Genomic DNA, 19,757 nt, shown 5'->3' with positions numbered 1-19,757 from the left:
CAACACCCACCCTCTTGCTTAGGCAGATCTTTATCTTTTTGTTAGGAATGTCGCAAAGCACACTTTTGAAAACACTGCACTTCACGTGCACAACTCGACTTGTGTCATTTGTATCTGTGTAAACCTACGATTTTGTGTACTTGACTGTACGCTTCTCCACATTTTAGTGAGTCAATGCCAAACATACTTTTATGATGCTAGTAATACAAAATATCTCTCTCTCTCTCTCAAAAAAATATATATATAGATAGATACACATAGAGAGAGACAAATTGTGTTTATAACTTCTTGAACTACAGTAACTCATTATTCCTCTAATAACTAGTATATCTTTTCCGGAAAACCAACTGGCTCTGCAGATTTTCCTTTATTTATTCCAGTATTTTCTAAAGTGTTAATTTAGGGAATTGGATATCCTTAAACAAAGTAGCTTAACTTCCTAGTTGAAATATTCTCTCTATAGGTCAGAACTATGATCTTGAAACTCCAAATATATTTCCCTTACATTTTCTATTGTTGTTGAAATATTATTTCTACTTTTTTTTGCCTTGGTCTTCTAAAATAGAATGACATTCCTAGCATACAATTCTCCAAAAGCAACCCCACCTCAGCTTACTCAAATTATGATTCAGAATGCCTTACGCCTAAGAGCTGTTTACGTGCCTCTGTTGCCTGCAATGTGTGGGGGCTCGCAGTGTGTGTGGGGGCTCGCAGTGTGTGTGGGGGGGGCTCGCAGTGTGTGGGGGGCTCTGTGTGGCTGTGTGTGTGGGGGGGCTCTGTGTGGCTGTGTGTGTGGGGGGCTCTGTGTGGGTGTGTGTGTGGGGGCTCTGTGTGGGTGTGTGTGGGGGGGCTCTGTGTGTGTGTGTGGGGGTTCTGTGTGGGTGTTTGTGTGTGGCATTTGCGAGAGATTAAGCTATTGGCATTGTAAATGACAATGTCATTTATTTATGTTAAAAAAATAAATAAAAATAATGTCAAGAGCAATGCCAATACCTCTAACTTTAACAAAGGCAAAACCGTTGCATTGTAAATGCTTGTTTTGCATTTGTCACCGCGAGTGGGACGGGTATGCCCAGACGTGGGTCCCGTGCTCTCCATGCCACTGGAGTCAAGCTATCCTGGTTGATGAGGGCTGAAAGCCTGAAACCGGTCCTAGGAGGCTTGTTTCCAGTCGAGGGAGGACCTGGCTTGGCAGTTCGGGCTGAGCTGTTCCCATTGGGCGCAGGGTCAAGACTGATTTGTCATCAATTGTTCTTTTTGCATTTGTAACAATTCTCCAGTACCTATGAGCAATAGTAAACTCAGATGCCACATATCCAGTGGCAAGATATTTCAAATCTGACTATCACAATGATCTGGAATGCCTTAAATATTTTGTGATTGATGCCATACCAACACTTAGGCGAGGAGTCAATAGAGAAAAAATGCTCTGCCAACTTGAATCACGCATGATTGTTGAATTAGTCTGTAGGGCACCACTAGATCTTAATAACAGTGAGGATGTACATAACTTTCAGTAGAACATAAACATTTTAGTTATATATAGAAGTAGGGATTCTTGTTATTTTTATATATATATATATATGTATATGTTTATATATATATATAGTTATATATAGAAGTAGGGATTCTTGTTATTTTTATATATATGTATATATGTATATGTTTATATATATATATATATATATATTTATATATATATATATATATATATATATATATATATATATATATATATATATATATATATATAAACATATACATATATATATATATATAAAAATAACAAGAATCCCTACTTCTATATATAACTAATATATATATATATATATATATATATATATATATATATATATATATATATGTATATATATATATATATATATAAATATATATATATATATATATATTTATATATATATATATATATATATACATATATATATATATATATTAGTTATATATAGAAGTAGGGATTCTTGTTATTTTTATATATATATATATATATATGTTTATATATATATATATATATAAATATATATATATATATATATATGTATATATATATATATATGTATATATATATATATATATATATATATATATATATATATATATATATATATATATATATATATATATATTTATATATATATATATATATATATATTTATATATTTATATATAATGTAAGTAGAAACAGTACTGTCCGCCCTCTTCATTCAGCAGAACCACAGGCTCGGACCTCCCAACTTCAGAGACAAGTTACGGACTCCACAACACGTAGATGGGTAAAGCAGTGACGATTTAATCGAAGAATTCAAACCGTAAAATTCACTGGACCAGTGCCTGCCATATATTATATTATATATATGGTGTATTTTTTGTAAAGCACACAATCCCTCATGCAGATACCCTGGCACTGAGCAGGAGTGGGAGCCTGGTCTTGTGGAAGGGCAGAGCTGGTCAAAGAGCCAGGTTTTCAGCTCCATGCTGAATTCAAGAACCTAGGAGGAGGTCATTCCAGGCTTTAGGAGCAATGAAAGATGTGAAGGATGTGTGCAAGTAGGAGTCTGGCTGATCAGATGTGCCTGAATGGTTGGCGGAAGGAGAAGCAGCTGTTCAGGTAAACTGGGCCCGCATTGTGTAGTGCTTTGAAAGTGTGGGTGAGGAGCTTGGATTGCGCGTGCTTCTGCATGAGGAGCCAGTGGGGCTCTCTCAGGAGGGGAATGATATTTGTCCTGCCAGGAGGTCGAAGATGAGTCTGGCCACTGCATTCTGGATGGTTTCCAATCATCTGGTGAGATGTTTGGCGAATCCATCATAGACGGTTTTTCCATTATCCAGCCTGCTTATGATGATGGTATGGGTGGCAATTCTTCTGGTGTTTTTGGAGCCATTTGAAGATCATCCTCAGCATAGTCAGGGTGATGAAGCAAGATGAGGCAATGGCACTGGCCTAGGTGGACGTGCCAAGCTTGTTATCAATGATGATCCAGAGGTTTCTGGCAAGAGGGCTGGGGGTGGGAATAGGTCCAATGGGTCCGAGGTTGGCTGGTCACTAGGCGGAATCCCATTGGAAGGTGTTCTTACCAAAGATCACTATTTCAGTCTTGTCAGTGTTAAGTTTGAGGCAGTTAAACTTCGTCTAGGTGGCTACTCCAGACATGAATATGTTGAACTTGTTTTTCCTGTTGGAGGATCATGTCCGAGAGGGATATTATGAGCTGATTGTCATTGTCCAGAGGGTCCATGTACGCATTCAAGATGGTGGAGCTGAATGATGAACCTTGGGGTACACCGCAACTGAGGTTACGGGTACTGGAGTGTAATGGAGACAGCCTGACTGTCTGTGTTTTTTCTGTAATAACTGAGCAGATCCAGCAGAGGGTAAGTCCTTGGATGGTAATCTCATGACATCATTTGATGCAGATGGGGTGTGATTACATGTCATATGCTGCAGAGACGTCCAGAACAATGAGGGCTGCAGCTTCCCCTTTGTCCACGATCATGCAGATGGCTTCAAAAAGAGCTGGCTGTTTACTGCGAATAAGGCTGAATTTAAACTGCAGAGTCTCGTGGAGCTGGCAGTTGACAAGGTGTTTGGTGAGCCGACTTTTAAATGTTTTTCTAGGACCTTTACAGGGTTCTGTAAAAGGGTGATATGTTGGAAGTTTCAAAACTTAGCTGGCTCCTCTTAAGAAGCACTTTGAACATGTCTCAGGTCTGCTATTGACACTTATTGGACATGATTTACCATTGGTACAGGACTTGGAGAGTTTAAGATATGAACAATCTTTGACACAACAAACTGACACTTCTCCCGCTGCCGTCCTGGGTAGCCTCACTAAATTCAAACCCAAATCAACCTACACACCTCAGATGTTGCATGATAATATCGATATTTTCCAGGAAGCCGCAGTGAAAGACATTAAGGCACTATATTCACAGACATTAAGGAACAACAAATATAAGTACAATTGCAACAAAAAATACACGGATTTGGTGGCCAAAATCCAGAAGAATGGCAATGTGATTGTTCGCCAATCGGACAAGGGGGGCAATATTGTATTATGGGCGAGAGAACTGTACTTAGAGGAGGCAACTGCACAGTTGAATGACACCACTTGTTATAGACGTTGTGATCTGGCGGTCATCAAGAAAGCCCAGAGTACATTTTATTCCATGCTTATGGGTTGGAGATCATCTGGACTAAGCCTGGGCGTAGTTCGCGTAGCCGCACTCCGCGGAGCTACGCGAAGATGCACTTGCACTCCGCGAACTACGCATAACTCCGCGAACATGCGTAGTAGCTTGCTTGACCCGTTCGCGAGCCGTTTTTCGTCTTCGGGAGCGCCGTGGAACTCTGGAACCTGCTCGACACCACATCTCCAGACGTCGCCTTCCTCACGGAAACATGGATGAATGCCTCCTCAGAGCCCGACATCGCCGTCGCCATCCCGGACGGATACAAGATCACCCGGAGAGACCGCGTCAACCAGACAGGAGGAGGCATCGCCATCGTCCACAAGAACACCATCCGCATCACGACCAACTCAGACGACACCCTCACAGCCGCCGAACATCTTCACTTCCAGATACACACCGACCCCAAGACCACACTCAGAGGCACCCTCATCTACAGACCCCCAGGACCTCGCACACAATTCAGCTAAGACATCGCAGACTTCATCAGCCCGCACGCCCTCGCCTCCGCTGACTACATCCTCCTAGGGGACCTCAACTTCCACCGGGAGAACAACAACGACAACAACAGCACCACCCTGCTGGACAACCTCGCCAACCACGGACTCAAGCAACTGGGGAACACCCCCACCCACTACGTCGGACACACGCTTGACCCAGTCTTCTCCTCCAGCAAGTACATCTCCTTCAGCCACTCCACCGGACTCCACTGGACAGACCACAGCTGCGTCCACTTCAGCTTCAGAAAGACCACGACTCACCACCACCCGCAACAGGTTCCCAGCAGGAGCTGGAACAAGATCACCACCGACCAGCTCACCACTTTACTGAGCCAGAACCCTCCCGCCAGCTCAACCGACCCCAACCAAACAGCCAACAACCTCACACAGTGGATCACCAACTGCGCTGACGACCTTGCACTTCTGAAAAACCATCCCAGCAGGCCCGGCAGCAAGAAAGTCTCCTGGTTCAACGACGACCTCAAGAACTCCAAGAACTTCCATACCCTTGAGAAAGCCTGGCGAAAAAACCTAACTACAGACAACATGACCGCCCTCAAGCACACCACCCGCTAACACCACCAGCTGATCCACACCACCAAGAAGACAGCATTCAAGGAACGTCTCGACAACAACGCACACAACAGCAAGGAACTCTTCAGCATCGTCAAAGAGCTCTCCAACCCCAGCGCCGGAAACAACGACATCACTCCCTCGCAAGACCACCAAACCGACACCCCCCACGACCACCCTCCGCGACTGGACCCCGGTCAGCACCGAAGACACCATCCACACGATGAACACCACCCACACCAGATCACCAACCGACCCATGCCCCCACCACGTCTTCAACAAGGCCGACTCCGTCATCGCACCCCAACTCCGGGACATTATCAACTGCTCCTTCAGCACCGCCACCTTCCCGGAGAGCTGGAAGCATGCCAAACTCAGCGCCCTCCTGAAGAAACCATCAGCGGACCCCGCCGACCTCAAAAACTACCGCCCCATCTCGCTCCTCCCCTTTCCTGCCAAAGTCATCGAGAAGACCGTCAACAGACAGCTTGCTGCCTTCCTCGAGACGAACGGATCCCTCGACCACTCGCAGTCCAGCATCCGCGCCCACCACAGCACCCAGACTGCCCTCATAGCAGCCACTGACGACATCCGAGCCCTGCTCGACAACGGGGAAACAGCGGCCCTCATCCTCCTGGACCTCTCCGCAGCATTCGATACTGTCTGCCACCGCACCCTAGTGCAGCGCCTCAGCAACATCGGAATCCAAGAGAAGGCACTGGTGTGGATCATCTCGTTCCTCACCGGAAGAACCCAGAGAGTCCGTCTCCCCCGTACAGATCCAAGGCCACCGAAGTCATCTGCGGCGTACCACAAGGATCATCACTCAGCCCCACCCTCTTCAACGTCTACATGAGCCCCCTCGCAGCCCTCGTACGCCAACACAACCTCAACATCATCTCCTACGCCGACGACACCCAGCTGATCCTCTCCCTCACCAATGACCCAGCCACCGCCAGAACCAACCTACACGAAGGGATGAAAGACGTAGCCGGGTGGATGAGGAACAGCCGCCTGAAACTGAACTCAGACAAGACGGAATGGAAGTCCTCATCCTTGGATCATCACCCTCCGCCTGGGACGACTCCTGGTGGCCCCCTGCCCTGGGCAGCGCACCGAACCCAATGGACCACGCACGCAACCTGGGCTTCATCCTGGTCTCCTCCCTCTCGATGACCAGACAAGTCAACGCCGTCTCATCATCATGCTTCAAAGTCCTACGCATGCTCCGAAAGATCTTCCGATGGCTCCCCACCGAAACCAAGGAAGATGGTCACACAGGCACTCGGTACCAGCCTACTGGACTTCGGAACACCCTCTATACCGGAACCACAGCCAAACTCCAGAAAAGACTCCAACACATCCAGAACGCCTCCGCACGACTCATCTTGGACATCCCCCGACACAGCCACATCTCCGGACACCTGAGAGACCTTCACTGGCTCCCCGTCAGCAAGAGAATCACGTTCCAACTCCTCAACCACGCACACAAGGCCCTCAACGACCTGGGCCCCAGGTACCTCAACAACCGCCTGACCTTCTACATTCCCACCCGCCAGCTACGATCGACCAGCCACGCCCTCGCCACCATGCCACGCCTCCGAAGATCCACCATGGGAGGAAGATCCTTCTCCTACCTGGCAGCCAAGACTTGGAACTCCCTCCCAATCCACCTCCGCCTGACCCAAGACCACCTCTGCTTCAGTAAGCAACTCAAGACATGGCTGTTCGAGCAGTAGCGGACCCCCCTCCCCCAAGCACCTTGAGACCCTCTGGGTGAGTAGCGCGCTATACAAATATCCTGATTGATTGATTGATTGATTGCCTGCATGCTCGGGATGTGTAGCGCGCGAAGTTACCCATGAGGTTTGTCCCGCCCGCTCGGGTCCCCTTATTTCCGGTCACTACTAACGTGTTCGCGAGTTATTCTGTGCAAGATTGCAGTTTCTGCGTGTTCGGCAACTCGGTCTTACCGACAAGCATCCTCGCGCACGCGAAAATGCTATTGAGCGCGCGAGAACTACGCTACGCAGCAGTTTGCGGAGTATTCGACAACTTCGCGTTCTCCGCGGAGCGCGGAGTTGCCGAAACTCCGCAAACTCCGCGAACGGAGCGTAGTTCTTCGCCCAGGGTTAATCTGGACTCATCAGCATGGATGAACTCAAATACCTCAAGAATGATTTCCCCATAATGCCTGTCCTCTATCTGATCCCCAAAATTCACAAGAACTCGGAAAAGCCCCCAGGCAGACCGATCATCTCTGCATGTGGGGGTTTACTTGAAAAAACTACGATCTATGTGGATTCATTTTTGCAGGAGTATGTTGGGGGATTACCCTCGTACGTTCAGGACTCAAGTGACTTTCTAAGGAAGCTCAGCACTGTTGATTGGGATCCATCTTACCTGCTGATTACACTTGATGTTACCGCCCTATACACCAGCATCATCCATGCGGATGGACTCAGGGTTGTAGCACATTACCTGGGGTATCGTCCGATTGTGTTGGTGGAACACAACAAGATGCTGTTGTCTATGATAAATTTCTGTTTAAACAACAACTATTTCATGTTTAACAAACAGCATTTCCAGCAGGTCAGAGGGGTAGCCATGGGGGCCTGTTTCTCTCCTAGTTACGCCTGTCTCCACATGGGGTACTGGGAGAGACAGGTCCTCAGTGGCGAATACTCTGCCATATGCAGGGATCACATTGTTCGGTGGTTCAGATACATCGATGATGTTTGTATGATCTGGAAGGGAACCACTGAACAAGCAACAGAATTTATCGCCAAGTTGAATGTTAACAATTATAACTTGTCATTCACCTCAGACATCAGCAATTCACATGCCACCTTCCTAGATGTAGCAATTGATATCAACAATGGAGAGATTGAAACATCATTGTTCAGGAAACCCACAGCAGGCAACACAGTGCTGCATGCCCATAGTCATCACCCACCACATCTAATCCGAAGCATTCCCTACGGGGAAATGCTGAGGATTAGAAGAGCATGCAGCACTGAAGTCCAAAATAAAATAGCGCAAGAAGCATGTAGACAGCGATTCTTGGCTCGGGGTTATGATGAAAAGGTAGTTTCGGCAGCAATCAGAAAAGCAAATGCCATACCCCGGTCTGAAGCCCTAGCACATAGGGGGTTACATAATTCCATCAGGACTCCTGAGCAACAACCTATCAGACTCATTTGGTCTTTTAACAGCCAACACGGTGCTTTACGTAAAATCGTAAATAAGCATTGGGGCTTAGTTAAGTGTGATCCAATCATAGGCAATGATATGCCCGCAAAACCGGCAATAACATATAGAAAAGCCTTTTCACTGCAGGACGCACTGGTGAAATCAAGTCCAGAATTATTGGTTAGGCAAGATTGGTTGGCTGACAGTAGAGGCTTCAGAAAGTGTGCTTCGTGTAAGGCCTGCATACAAGGGGTCAATAAGACAGAGTATTGTACTCCCTTCTCCGATGCCCCATGTAAGATTAAGAAGAAGCTCACATGTAAAAGTGAATTCTCAGTGTATGTTTTGGAATGCCCATGTGGGTTAAGATACGTGGGCAGTTCCAAACTACAGGTGCACAAAAGGGTCCTACAACACCTAAGGGCCATAAAGACCAATGACCCAGTGTACCCCGTGGCTAGGCACTTCAGGGAAAAGCACAACAGCAACAGTGCGTTACTGAAGTATTATGCCATTGATTCCATCGCACCTATGAGGAGGGGTGGTAACAGAGAAGCTGCGTTAAGGAGGTTAGAAACAAGATACATCCTCATGTTAGACAGCAAGTCACCCAATGGGCTTAATGCATCAGAAGATTTTTATACCTGTCTGTAGATCACTTATCTTTTCTCCATTTTGTTGTATGTTTGTTTCTTGAGGACAATACAGTATGTCATTTCAAATGATCCCACATTACGGCTATGTATATGTAATTCCAGCTTGGCCGGTGAGGTCCTTTGACCCAAGTTTTGTCCACTTGTCTATGGATACGCTCAGTGATCCTATCATTCCATTTGACAGACCTGATTATAATCAACTTAACATCATGGTCATACTTGTAATCAGATTGGATCGTCTGTCTTTTGTTTTTAATCACATTCACTTTGCACTTTATGCACACATTTTCCTAACAACCAACGCAGCATCTTTATTAGTTTTGTTTGCCAGTTTAAACCTGTTATACCTATAAATATGCCATTGAGGGGTTATAATTCCTTTTTTTTTTCTGTCATTCATGCATCATAATGTATTTTACATCATCGATCCTCGTGATTGGCCTTGAGTGGGCATCAACAATGGTCTCAATTCGGTTATACTAGCGGAATAAACAGTATTGTCTAGGGGTTAATATGAATCTAGCCATACACAGGTATAGTGTTGTATACCCGGACCGTGATGATGTATTTGCAGATATATGCACTGTTCACTGGATACAGAGTTGCCTTTATACATTGTCAACCAGAATGTCACTAATGGATTTAACCGGATATTTTACATGTTATTTTGTATATATAGGCTGGACAAGGGTCTTCAGGGATTTATCCCAATACTGGCAAACTGACAAAAATGAAAAATGTTAAGTGTATATTTAATGTCAGAAATGAAATCGACGTGTAGTATTTTTACTATGTTTATCACACTGCTGCACTTTACGCTATTTTGGTTGGTTACCGCTAAATGCACTTGCACTTTAAATTCTGGCGTTTCCTTGTGTAACACCATGTGACCAAGGCCTTTGAGAGGCCGAAACGTTATGCTGTTGGTTGTTGCAGAATAAAAACAACTCACGGAACATCTTTGGGTCTGCTGTTTTCTTGAGGCAGCGTTGCTGCAGGATGCTTCGAGTACCTTGCTGAGAACCCGTGTGGATATATATATATATATATTCACTGAAAAAACCATAGGTTATAGACCATATATAGTTAGGAATTCGCATTTACAAAACCTTATTTTACTCACACAAAACCATTGAAATTCCATATATAGTTAGTTGCACTAACTATATATCGCGCACCCGCAATCCACTGCTGATGATGTCACATATTACATCATTCATGACATGGTCAGTGACATCACTGATGACATCACTGATGACATCTCAAATGACATCACTGATGACATCTCAAATGACATCACTGATGACATCACTGATGACATCGCATTTGACATTACTGATCACATCACTGATGATATCATTCATGTGATAATACGATGAACCTCTTCAGACTCTAATATAACCTTAGATACAATCAGTGTAAACAGACACTCACAGACTGTCACTCATCCATGGAGTTACTCACACACCTAGTCAGTCATGCAAAGAATCAATCACACCTCCATTTCCTCAACTATACAGTTATACAAACTTAACTTATTCAAACATATACTAACACATATTTACTCTCTTATACAATCCCTGATACAAGTTCACAATGATCCATACAGCCACTCACACATTCACTGGCTCTTATGCACAGTTATTTATATATGTCAACTCTCACATGTACTGTGTTTTACATATGTACTTACTTTGACATGTAGCACTGAGATATCCATTCACTCACCAATACACTCATGCACACAGTCAACCGCCCATACAGCTGTTTCCACATGCACTTTTGAAACCATACATCTAGTGAATCAACTGCTCACACATCTATGCACAGAGTCATACACCTCCCAGCCACCCACACACACACTCAGTCTCCCATACAAATACTTGGGCAACCAATCAATAACCCATATAGTTACTCATATAGCTACTTATCAACACATGCAACAGTTTACAGAACAACAGACATAATGATGCACAAATTAAGACAGTTTAGTCACTAACCCATGCACTCAGTGAGACACATTTAATCACTCACTCATACAGTCAGTCATGCACCTACTAAATCCTTCATCCAGACACTTATACATCCACTCATTCTTCAATATGTAAGACATATTTTAACTTTACAGAAACATACAGTCACTGGATGTTGTCATCAGTGATGTCATCAGTGATGTCATTTGAGATGTCATCAGTGATGTCATCAGTGATGTCACTGACCATGTCATGAATGATGTAATATGTGACATCATCAGCAGTGGATTGCGGGTGCGCGATATATAGTTAGTGCAACTAACTATATATGGAATTTCAATGGTTTTGTGTGAGTAAAATAAGGTTTTGTAAATGCGAATTCCTAACTATATATGGTCTATAACCTATGGTTTTTTCAGTGAATTTTCAAGGTTTTGTAAATGCTAATTCCTAACTATATATGGTCTATAACCTATGGTTTTTTCAGTGAATTTTCAAGGTTTTGTAAATGCTAATTCCTAACTATATATGGTCTATAGCCTATGGTTTTTTCAGTGAATATATATATATACATACATATATAAACATATATCATCTGTATATCTATATAAATACAAACATAAATGCATGCATACATATACTTATATGCATTTTAGGGTTGTTAGGGCGTTTTCGTGTGTATTATGTTGCTTTTTTAGGGCTTTTGGGTCAATTAAGTAGGGTTCCCGGAGCCTAGGGCTGAGGGGGCGGTTCAGTTTCGTGCGTATTGGTGTTGGCAAGGTTTTGAGGGATTTTGGCGGTTTTTGGTCGAGATTTGGCCGTTTTATGGCTTTTTTGTGTGTTTGCGGGTGGGCGCGTATTCAGGTTGAAATTCGTCCCCGTTCCAGTGGATGGATTGGGCTGATTTTTGGTGAGATGTTAGGGAATCGCTGGAACTAGTGTCTAGCCAATTTTGAAGCGGATCGGAGCAGTGGAAGTGCTTTAAAGAGCAATTTTTGTGCGGAGTAGCGAATTGCCATGTTATTCAATGGGAGTTTTTGGTGAATTTGGGGTGTTCCAGTTGCGCTAGAGGGACGGGGCTTGGGTGAGCTGTAGGGAGAGTGGATCGGCAGGTGTGCCGAATTTTTGGGATTTGTTGGCCGAAGGGAAGGGTGTGCTTGGGCAAAGTCAATTTGGTGAAAACGGTGCGTTATTTACATGAAAGTTGAAAAAACACTAATAAAAGCAAAGCTAAAAAGCCACCTCATTGCAAACAGAATGGCTTTAACTTAAACGAGGGCGAGATCTATTGCATTTTCAATGCTTGTTTACTTTGGCTCCATCAAGAAGGCATTCAGATGTGTCACACATTTGCCATAAATTCTGAATGTTAGCACTCTAGTTGCACATTAGATCACTGTAGTAAAGCCACTGCTCACCAGGGACGTCTGCTGCTGGTATTCAAAGTGCATGTTTCAGTCTGCATGTCAGAATTTTTTTAATGAAATAGAAGAGGATTTGAGAAGTCACTCAAAATGATCCCTAATTTTTCTTTCTGAAGCACTAATCATACTTTCTATGGCAAAATTAACCCCCTCATGTTGTTCCTTTTGAAATTGAGTGTTTTCAGACTTACCACTTCATTCCAATCAAGATGGCTTCTGGTGTGCCATACTTTTGTCATAAGTAAGACTGTTAGCGCTCTAGTTGTTCTTTAGAACACTCTGGGACATTCTGTCATTGGGCTATACTTGGGGTACATCTGGGTGATATTTGGGCTACATTTAGGCTCTTTTGTCTCTGGTGGCCATCTTGGGAGACTATGTCAGAATTTTTTAATGAAATTAAAGAGGGTTTGAGAAGTCACTCAAAATGTGCCCTAATTTTTCTTTCTGCAGCACTAATCATAATTCATATGGCAAAATATACCCCCTCATTTTGTTCCTTTTTAAATTAAATGTTTTAAGAGTTACCACTTTATTCCAATCAAGATGGCTTCAGGTGTGCCATACCTTTGTAATAAGTAGGACTGTTAGCGCTCTAGTTGTTCTTTAGAACACTCTGGGACATTCTGTCATTGGGCTATACTTGGGCTACATCTGGGTGATATTTGGGCTACATTTGGGCTCTTTTGTCTTTGGTGGCCATTTTGGGAGACTGCATGTCAGAATTTTTTAATGAAATAGAAGAGGATTTGAAAAGTCACTCAAAATGTGCCCTAATTTTTCTTTCTGCAGTACTAATAATACCTTCTATTGCATAATATACCCCCTCATTTTGTTCCTTTTTAAATTAAATGTCTTAAGAGTTACCACTTTATTCCCATCACGATGGCTCCAGGTGTGCTATACCTTTGTAATAAGTAGGACTGTTAGCGCTCTAGTTGTTCTTTAGAACACTCTGGGACATTCTGTCATTGGGCTATACTTGGGCTACATCTGGGTGATATTTGGGCTACATTTGGGCTCTTTTGTCTCTGGTGGCCATTTTGGGAGACTGCATGTCAGAATGTTTTAATGAAATAGAAAAGGATTTGAGAAGTCACTCAAAATGTGCCCTAATTTTTCATTCTGCAGCACTAATCATACTTTCTATGGCAAAATATACCCCCTCATGTTGTTTCTTTTTAAATTAAATGTTTTAAGAGTTACCACTTTATTCCAATCAAGATGGCTTCAGGTGTGCCATACCTTTGTAATAAGTAGGACTGTTAGCGCTCTAGTTGTTCTTTAGAACACTCTGGGACATTCTGTCATTGGGCTATACTTGGGCTACATCTGGGTGATATTTGGGCTACATTTGGGCTCTTTTGTCTCTGGTGGCCATTTTGGGAGACTGCATGTCAGAATGTTTTAATGAAATAGAAAAGGATTTGAGAAGTCACTCAAAATGTGCACTAATTTTTCATTCTGCAGCACTAATCATACTTTCTATGGCAAAATATACCCCCTCATGTTGTTTCTTTTTAAATTAAATGTTTTAAGAGTTACCACTTTATTCCAATCAAGATGGCTTCAGGTGTGCCATACCTTTGTAATAAGTAGGACTGTTAGCTCTCTAGTTGTTCTTTAGAACACTCTAGGAGGCTGCAGTAGAACACAAAGGAATCAACTGACAGTCTCTGTCCTTGTTGGATGTACATGTTTTACTGAGAATGTCAGACTTCATTTTCACATGACTGAGAAAGATAATGTGAATTTACAGAAAATATGCTTTCAGTTTAGCTTATAGATCCCCTTCCAAACCACTGTGGGAAAATCATGAGATATTAGTTTTCTTTCAAACAATATTCATGATATCACAGCAGAAGGTTTTTTCACATGGCAAAATCACCTTAGAACCCACCACAATTCCTAAAACGAGTATGGTACCATCAACAAATGATTTATAATGTAACTAAAGTCCTAAAACCCTCTATTAACTACAATGCTTTTTAATGAGGTGCTATCATGTATATTGGTCCCAAGATGGCTGCCAACACTTCTTGGATGAAGTGCTGACAGCCAATCAGATCAGATGTGTGGTTAGGCTCCGCCCAGATATATATCTTGTTTTGAACCTAAATTACTCAAAATCCACTGGAGCACATATATTGAGACCTAGCAAAGGCACATCGGGCTAACAGTCCCTACAATTTTGCCAAGTTTCGTGCAAATCCATTCAGCCGTTCGAGCTAAAAGTGAGGCCAACCGCCCTATGGAAATTAACATGGGAAAAAAGCGTTTTGGGACCCCCCTTTTTTCTCGGCCCCCCCTTGATGAAACCCCCCCAAATTGTCAGGGGCTGCTCAGAAACAAAATGTTCCATTTTCCTGAAAATTTCAGCCAATTCCGTCCACAAACGCCAAAGGTATTAGACATAGAATTTTCAAAAATCCCATAGAGAAAAAATCCTAACTATATATACCTACTGGCGACCGCCAGTAGGTAATATATATATATATATATATATATATACATATACATATATATATATAAAAATAACAAGAATCCCTACTTCTATATATAACTAAAATATATATATATATATATTCACTGAAAAAACCATAGGTTATAGACCATATATAGTTAGGAATTCGCATTTACAAAACCTTATTTTACTCACACAAAACCATTGAAATTCCATATATAGTTAGTTGCACTAACTATATATCGCGCACCCGCAATCCACTGCTGATGATGTCACATATTACATCATTCATGACATGGTCAGTGACATCACTGATGACATCACTGATGACATCTCAAATGACATCACTGATGACATCTCAAATGACATCACTGATGACATCACTGATGACATCTCATTTGACATTACTGATCACATCACTGATGATATCATTCATGTGATAATACGATGAACCTCTTCAGACTCTAATATAACCTTAGATACAATCAGTGTAAACAGACACTCACAGACTGTCACTCATCCATGGAGTTACTCACACACCTAGTCAGTCATGCAAAGAATCAATCACACCTCCATTTCCTCAACTATACAGTTATACAAACTTAACTTATTCAAACATATACTAACACATATTTACTCTCTTATACAATCCCTGATACAAGTTCACAATGATCCATACAGCCACTCACACATTCACTGGCTCTTATGCACAGTTATTTATATATGTCAACTCTCACATGTACTGTGTTTTACATATGTACTTACTTTGACATGTAGCACTGAGATATCCATTCACTCACCAATACACTCATGCACACAGTCAACCGCCCATACAGCTGTTTCCACATGCACTTTTGAAACCATACATCTAGTGAATCAACTGCTCACACATCTATGCACAGAGTCATACACCTCCCAGCCACCCACACACACACTCAGTCTCCCATACAAATACTTGGGCAACCAATCAATAACCCATATAGTTACTCATATAGCTACTTATCAACACATGCAACAGTTTACAGAACAACAGACATAATGATGCACAAATTAAGACAGTTTAGTCACTAACCCATGCACTCAGTGAGACACATTTAATCACTCACTCATACAGTCAGTCATGCACCTACTAAATCCTTCATCCAGACACTTATACATCCACTCATTCTTCAATATGTAAGACATATTTTAACTTTACAGAAACATACAGTCACTGGATGTTGTCATCAGTGATGTCATCAGTGATGTCATTTGAGATGTCATCAGTGATGTCATCAGTGATGTCACTGACCATGTCATGAATGATGTAATATGTGACATCATCAGCAGTGGATTGCGGGTGCGCGATATATAGTTAGTGCAACTAACTATATATGGAATTTCAATGGTTTTGTGTGAGTAAAATAAGGTTTTGTAAATGCGAATTCCTAACTATATATGGTCTATAACCTATGGTTTTTTCAGTGAATTTTCAAGGTTTTGTAAATGCTAATTCCTAACTATATATGGTCTATAACCTATGGTTTTTTCAGTGAATTTTCAAGGTTTTGTAAATGCTAATTCCTAACTATATATGGTCTATAGCCTATGGTTTTTTCAGTGAATATATATATATACATACATATATAAACATATATCATCTGTATATCTATATAAATACAAACATAAATGCATGCATACATATACTTATATGCATTTTAGGGTTGTTAGGGCGTTTTCGTGTGTATTATGTTGCTTTTTTAGGGCTTTTGGGTCAATTAAGTAGGGTTCCCGGAGCCTAGGGCTGAGGGGGCGGTTCAGTTTCGTGCGTATTGGTGTTGGCAAGGTTTTGAGGGATTTTGGCGGTTTTTGGTCGAGATTTGGCCGTTTTATGGCTTTTTTGTGTGTTTGCGGGTGGGCGCGTATTCAGGTTGAAATTCGTCCCCGTTCCAGTGGATGGATTGGGCTGATTTTTGGTGAGATGTTAGGGTATCGCTGGAACTAGTGTCTAGCCAAGTTTGAAGCGGATCGGAGCAGTGGAAGTGCTTTAAAGAGCAATTTTTGTGCGGAGTAGCGAATTGCCATGTTATTCAATGGGAGTTTTTGGTGCGCATGGAGAAGGTGAATTTGGGGTGTTCCAGTTGCGCTAGAGGGACGGGGCTTGGGTGAGCTGTAGGGAGAGTGGATCGGCAGGTGTGCCGAATTTTTGGGATTTGTTGGCCGAAGGGAAGGGTGTGCTTGGGCAAAGTCGATTTGGTGAAAACGGTGCGTTATTTACATGAAAGTTGAAAAAACACTAATAAAAGCAAAGCTAAAAAGCCACCTCATTGCAAACAGAATGGCTTTAACTTAAACGAGGGCGAGATCTATTGCATTTTCAATGCTTGTTTACTTTGGCTCCATCAAGAAGGCATTCAGATGTGTCACACATTTGCCATAAATTCTGAATGTTAGCACTCTAGTTGCACATTAGATCACTGTAGTAAAGCCACTGCTCACCAGGGACGTCTGCTGCTGGTATTCAAAGTGCATGTTTCAGTCTGCATGTCAGAATTTTTTTAATGAAATAGAAGAGGATTTGAGAAGTCACTCAAAATGATCCCTAATTTTTCTTTCTGAAGCACTAATCATACTTTCTATGGCAAAATTAACCCCCTCATGTTGTTCCTTTTGAAATTGAGTGTTTTCAGACTTACCACTTCATTCCAATCAAGATGGCTTCTGGTGTGCCATACTTTTGTCATAAGTAAGACTGTTAGCGCTCTAGTTGTTCTTTAGAACACTCTGGGACATTCTGTCATTGGGCTATACTTGGGGTACATCTGGGTGATATTTGGGCTACATTTAGGCTCTTTTGTCTCTGGTGGCCATCTTGGGAGACTATGTCAGAATTTTTTAATGAAATTAAAGAGGGTTTGAGAAGTCACTCAAAATGTGCCCTAATTTTTCTTTCTGCAGCACTAATCATAATTCATATGGCAAAATATACCCCCTCATTTTGTTCCTTTTTAAATTAAATGTTTTAAGAGTTACCACTTTATTCCAATCAAGATGGCTTCAGGTGTGCCATACCTTTGTAATAAGTAGGACTGTTAGCGCTCTAGTTGTTCTTTAGAACACTCTGGGACATTCTGTCATTGGGCTATACTTGGGCTACATCTGGGTGATATTTGGGCTACATTTGGGCTCTTTTGTCTTTGGTGGCCATTTTGGGAGACTGCATGTCAGAATTTTTTAATGAAATAGAAGAGGATTTGAAAAGTCACTCAAAATGTGCCCTAATTTTTCTTTCTGCAGTACTAATAATACCTTCTATTGCATAATATACCCCCTCATTTTGTTCCTTTTTAAATTAAATGTCTTAAGAGTTACCACTTTATTCCCATCACGATGGCTCCAGGTGTGCTATACCTTTGTAATAAGTAGGACTGTTAGCGCTCTAGTTGTTCTTTAGAACACTCTGGGACATTCTGTCATTGGGCTATACTTGGGCTACATCTGGGTGATATTTGGGCTACATTTGGGCTCTTTTGTCTCTGGTGGCCATTTTGGGAGACTGCATGTCAGAATGTTTTAATGAAATAGAAAAGGATTTGAGAAGTCACTCAAAATGTGCCCTAATTTTTCATTCTGCAGCACTAATCATACTTTCTATGGCAAAATATACCCCCTCATGTTGTTTCTTTTTAAATTAAATGTTTTAAGAGTTACCACTTTATTCCAATCAAGATGGCTTCAGGTGTGCCATACCTTTGTAATAAGTAGGACTGTTAGCGCTCTAGTTGTTCTTTAGAACACTCTGGGACATTCTGTCATTGGGCTATACTTGGGCTACATCTGGGTGATATTTGGGCTACATTTGGGCTCTTTTGTCTCTGGTGGCCATTTTGGGAGACTGCATGTCAGAATGTTTTAATGAAATAGAAAAGGATTTGAGAAGTCACTCAAAATGTGCACTAATTTTTCATTCTGCAGCACTAATCATACTTTCTATGGCAAAATATACCCCCTCATGTTGTTTCTTTTTAAATTAAATGTTTTAAGAGTTACCACTTTATTCCAATCAAGATGGCTTCAGGTGTGCCATACCTTTGTAATAAGTAGGACTGTTAGCTCTCTAGTTGTTCTTTAGAACACTCTAGGAGGCTGCAGTAGAACACAAAGGAATCAACTGACAGTCTCTGTCCTTGTTGGATGTACATGTTTTACTGAGAATGTCAGACTTCATTTTCACATGACTGAGAAAGATAATGTGAATTTACTGAAAATATGCTTTCAGTTTAGCTTATAGATCCCCTTCCAAACCACTGTGGGAAAATCATGAGATATTAGTTTTCTTTCAAACAATATTCATGATATCACAGCAGAAGGTTTTTTCACATGGTAAAATCACCTTAGAACCCACCACAATTCCTAAAACTAGTATGGTACCATCAACAAATGATTTATAATGTAACTAAAGTCCTAAAACCCTCTATTAACTACAATGCTTTTTAATGAGGTGCTATCATGTATATTGGTCCCAAGATGGCTGCCAACACTTCTTGGATGAAGTGCTGACAGCCAATCAGATCAGATGTGTGGTTAGGCTCCGCCCAGATATATATCTTGTTTTGAACCTAAATTACTCAAAATCCACTGGAGCACATATATTGAGACCTAGCAAAGGCACATCGGGCTAACAGTCCCTACAATTTTGCCAAGTTTCGTGCAAATCCATTCAGCCGTTCGAGCTAAAAGTGAGGCCAACCGCCCTATGGAAATTAACATGGGAAAAAAGCGTTTTGGGA

At 41.9% G+C, this 19,757-nt stretch overlaps 1 protein-coding gene across 4 annotated transcripts in view; it reads left to right on the top strand.

Moving 5' to 3' along the window:
* The window catches only part of ARHGEF28 (Rho guanine nucleotide exchange factor 28), a 954,264-nt gene that overhangs the window by 131,887 nt on the left and 802,620 nt on the right, over nucleotides 1-19,757 (top strand). The gene's annotated exons all lie outside the window — the stretch shown is intronic.

This window comes from Lissotriton vulgaris, chromosome 3_1 (genome assembly GCF_964263255.1).
Source record: "Lissotriton vulgaris chromosome 3_1, aLisVul1.2, whole genome shotgun sequence".
Lineage (NCBI taxonomy): Eukaryota > Metazoa > Chordata > Amphibia > Caudata > Salamandridae > Lissotriton > Lissotriton vulgaris.
Note: the sequence above shows the minus strand (reverse complement) of the source record. Positions and strands in the feature narration are given on the sequence as shown.